The 4,623-nt window shown below is 45.8% G+C and overlaps 1 pseudogene; it reads right to left on the bottom strand.

Moving 5' to 3' along the window:
- Positions 1 to 215: 215 nt before the first annotated feature.
- Positions 216 to 4,039, bottom strand: LOC121291727 (annotated as a pseudogene).
- Positions 4,040 to 4,623: the final 584 nt, after the last annotated feature.

Genomic DNA, 4,623 nt, shown 5'->3' with positions numbered 1-4,623 from the left:
GGTTCTGGGGGAGGTGGAAGGTGATGTTGGGGGAAGCTTTTTTTTAATGAAAGGGATCCAGGTTTTGCTTTTTAGAGATAAAAACAAAAAAGATAAAAACAAAAAAACTGCGAAGGGTCATGAGGACTCGAAACGTCAACTCTTTTCTTCTCCGCCGATGCTGCCAGACCTGCTGAGTTTTTCCAGGTAATTCTGTTTTTGTTTTGCTTTTTAGAACCTGCTCTGACCCCTGCTGGGCATGGCGAGCAATGTCAGGGACTCTGCAGTGTCCGGCTGGCCTCAGGCCGCACTGACCCCACTGACCTTTAGGAATCGGGTGCCCGAGGCTGCGGGGTTTTCGGCTTGGAAACGGGGGAGGAGCAAAAGTACAGAGACGGAAGGAAAAGGGAGAAGGGAAGGAATGCCAGGGTAAAAGAGGCTAAAAGGAGTGGAACTGATGTAGACGGGGAGGGAGAACGAAGGGGAGCTGGAGAATTTTTTTGCAAGCTTGGAGTTCACCGTCTGAATTAAGGGGAGAGTGACCACATGAAATAGACCTGTCAGGCATTGCGTCGAAAGAAAACTCGAGAGCAAAAGAGAATGAAGCGATTGGGCAAAGGATGGGAAGGAAGGAGCAGCTCACCAAGGTTCCTTCCACAGCACCTTTCAAACTCACGACCTCTACCACCTAGAAGGACAAGGGCAGCAGACACTTGGGGGCACCACCACCTGCAAGTTCCCCTCCAAGCCACACACCACCCTGACTTGGAAATATATCGGCCGTTCCTTCACTGTCACTGGGTCAGAATCCTGGAAGTCCCTCCCTAGCGGCACCATGGGTGGCACCTCACACTTGCCACATGAAGGGGCGGCAGAGAAGCCACACAGCTGAGACTCCAAATAACACAAGCTTCCAGTTGAAATATGACACGAGAGTCACCAGCTGCAGCAATGCCAGGTCAAAGTTCCGGCCTGGTCCTGAAGGATGTTTATATCTTTCTTCCGTTTATTCTTTCACCAAAACGTGGGTGTCACTGCCAAGGTGAGCATCTGCTGCCTGTCCCCGGTCGCCCCTTGAACTGAGGTGACTTGCCGCAGCATTTCGGTGTCAACCACATTGCTGCAGACCAGGCCACATGGGGGCTGGGCCAGGCAAGGGCGGCAGATTTCCTTCTCTGAAGGGCATTAGTAAATCCGATCATTTTCACAGCAATGGTAGTGGATGGTGGTTGTCACTGTGGCTTTCACTGAGACTAGCTTCGTATTCCAGATTTATTCTTAATTCCCTGTGGTGGGGTTTGAACCCATGTCCCCTGAGCATTAGACATTATCATTAGCCACCATCTCCCTGCCCCACCACCACTCTCCCACCCCAATAGAGTGAGTTGGTCCCAGTGAAGGAGTTTACCTTCTACTTGAACCTAGGCAAGACATACTCCCAGATAGAATGCTCCTTCCCGAAGAAACATCGCTCATCCCACCTAATCTGTCGGAATATGAGAGAAGCAGGAATTGTGCCCATTATCCGCAACCCAGATGTTGGAACTTCAACTCTCCCCTCTTACGTGACAAGAAGCTCCTGCCTACCTCACCTCCACGTGCCTTAAGGTGGAAAATGCCTGACAGGTCTATTTCATGTGGTCACTCTCCCCTTAATTCAGACGGTGAACTCCAAGCTTGCAAAAAAATGCATAAGACTTACAAGGACCTGATGGACCGGATGCTACTAATGTCATCACAGTCATTCAGCGTATAGGTGACACCATGCAGTATTCCAGTATATTCCGTAAAGGCAGAGCTTTTATCCTCTGACTGAAATTTGTATACGATATCCTGGAGATGAACAGTGAGATTATCTCCATATGGTCACCATACAGACCCTTTAATGCTGACTATGAAATAATGGCCGAGGCCCAGCCCTTCAGAGCTGGACACCAGGGATGATTGAATCTGGGGACTTGGAATCCATTTAGGGTCTTCTCATCTGCCTTTGTCCATCAGGAAAAGGAAGATAAGAGTTTTACCTAGGTTAATGGCGTCTATCATTTCTCTCCAGGCTGTGTACTATAAAGGGCCGTTGAACTTCTCGATCGAAAGCTTGCCCTCGGCTATTGGGCGTTCACAGTAGTCCTGACTGCTCCTGTAAATGTTAAACAGCTGATGTTATTAAACATTCTGCTGATGCATTGTACTGTACTGAATTATGCAGAGTTTTAAAAAAAACAGTATATCCTACCTCCTCCTCTGACACATCTCCACCTAAAATAAAACATAAATCTGAGTTGATGAAAACCACATCTGGTCCATAATCTATATGTGTGTGCATGAGAGAGAGAGTGTGAGAGAGCGTGTGTGTCTGTGAGGGAGAGTGTGTATGTGAGAGAGTGTGAAAGTGTGTGTGAAAGAGAATGTATGTGAGAGAGTGTGTGTGTGTGTCTGTGAGGGAGAGAGTATGTGTGTGTGTGTGTGTGTGATAGAGGATGTATCTGAGAGTGAGTGTGTGTGTGAAAGAGTGTGTGTGAGAGAGTGTGTGTGTGAGAGATAGAGAAAGAAAGAGAGAGAGTGTGTGAGTGTGTGTATGAGAGAGTGTGTGTGTATGTGAAAGAGAGATTGTGTGTGAGAGAGAGAGATTGTGTTTGTGTGAGAGATTATGTGTGTGAGAGGGTTTGTATGTGTGTGTGAGAGATTGTGTGTGTGACTCAGAAAGGATATGTCTGTGTGTGTGTGTGTGTGTATGACAGATAGAATATATGTTTGTGATGGAAAGGGGATGTATGTGTGTGTGACAGAGGATATGTGTGTGTGTGACAAAAAGGGGATATGTGTGTGTGACAGAAAGGAGATATGTTTGTATGTATGACAGAGAGGATATGTGTGTGTGTGTAACAGAGAGAGAACATGTATGTGTGTGTATATATAAATAATTGGTTCAATCACAATAGCAGACCCTATTGCCAAAGCAATCGGTTACACCCGGGTTTCAATACTCTTTTCTGCAAATACTCCATTTATTTCAATGTTTAGCGGCTATTTTGCAACTGAGCCGTAATCTAATCCTCACCTTCAGAAATTTCACCCGTCTTGTTCCATCCGTTTCTGCATCTTTGAAAGCTCCTGCTCAATAGAATTTAAATTGCCTTGAATTTTTCGGAGATTTTTCTCCATCGTTTCTAGAATCCCCTCCTCTTCTCTCCTGAGATTTCGGAGTAAACGCTGCTCTTTCTCAGTGAGAACCTGGTGCATTTCCCTGAACTCAGACGTGATGTGGGTTTGCAGACTGCTCGACTGTTTCTGCCAAGTGAAATGTGAAAAATAATCCTTTACCGCGATAAAGGGAACAAAAAAAAATCTAATCGAGATCCCAGAAACCCAGCGCAGGGAGAACTTGCCCTAACTTCGGAAATCTTCCGTGTCTGTTTCAGTTCCGTTTCCAGAAACACCGATTTCTTCTCTGTGAGAGATTGTAAAGATGATTTCAGCTGATCCTGGGATAGGGATAGAAATTCACAGGATGAAAGGGTCAGACTGTGAAAGTGTGATACAATAATCTGGAGATAAAATCTGTTCCATGTTACCTTGTAGATTTCAACAGCTTCTTTAATCGGCATGAAATTGTGAGATTTGTGTTCCCGCGAATCTCTACAAATCAAACAGATCAGTTTCTTGTCAGTTTCGCACAACAGTTTCAATTCTTCCTGATGTTCCTCACAGTGAAGTTTATTTCCATTCCCTCTCGGATTCACCTTTAATTTTCGAGCCTTCTCCGCCAAACTCGCTAAATTCCTGTTGACCGTGAGTTTTCTGTCCGGAAACTCCTCTCTACATTCCGGACAGGAATCCCTCTCAGCCTATGCCCAACACCGTGTGATACAGGAGCGGCACAAGTAGTGTCCACACTCCAGTGAAACCGGATCGGTGAAGAAATCAAGGCAAATGGAGCAATTTACCTCCTGGGTCCAGCTCCCGGGCTGCTGCCCGGAGTCCATGTTCACACTCAGCACCTTGCTGATTTCGAAGCCGCTTTCAGTTTCCAAATTCATGAACGCATTGGGCTCACTGCAATACTCAGAATTCATTTCCTCCATTCAGCTCCAGCTGGATCCCGCCCACAGGTTTCCCTGCAGGACGATATTTAACAAGCAAATGTTTAATTCAGTTTCCTGTACAAGCTCTTGTTCGGGCAACTTATCAGCCATGAGTGAATGGCGGAGCAGATTCGATGGGCCGACTGGCCTAATTTCTGCTCCTATGTCTTATGGTCTTATGGGCCAATTTGCTTTCCGCGCACCGAAGGGTTCAATTGACAAACCGGTTTACTCCCTGCATCAATTTAATATTGCACGGAGCCAGGAAACCCGCTCTGAAGGGTTGACGTAATTGTTCCTTTTCCCTCAAAGTTACACTCTATTTATAAAATTAGTAAAGGTACATTCCAAAGTGAATATTACAGAAAGCACGATAGAATTCAACTTCTCTCCATACAGCAACTTCCACTCTGAGCTGCCTCAATGCGATTGCACTCCCCTTAGTATTTACATTATGCATCTCATGACAGGCATAGACCTCCAGGGCAAAAACATTTCAAATTGAATATTACAGGGAGTGCAACAGAATTCAACATTTTCTCCATACAGCCTGGAAACT

This window comes from Carcharodon carcharias, chromosome 19 (genome assembly GCF_017639515.1).
Source record: "Carcharodon carcharias isolate sCarCar2 chromosome 19, sCarCar2.pri, whole genome shotgun sequence".
NCBI classification, from domain to species: domain Eukaryota; kingdom Metazoa; phylum Chordata; class Chondrichthyes; order Lamniformes; family Lamnidae; genus Carcharodon; species Carcharodon carcharias.
Note: the sequence above shows the minus strand (reverse complement) of the source record. Positions and strands in the feature narration are given on the sequence as shown.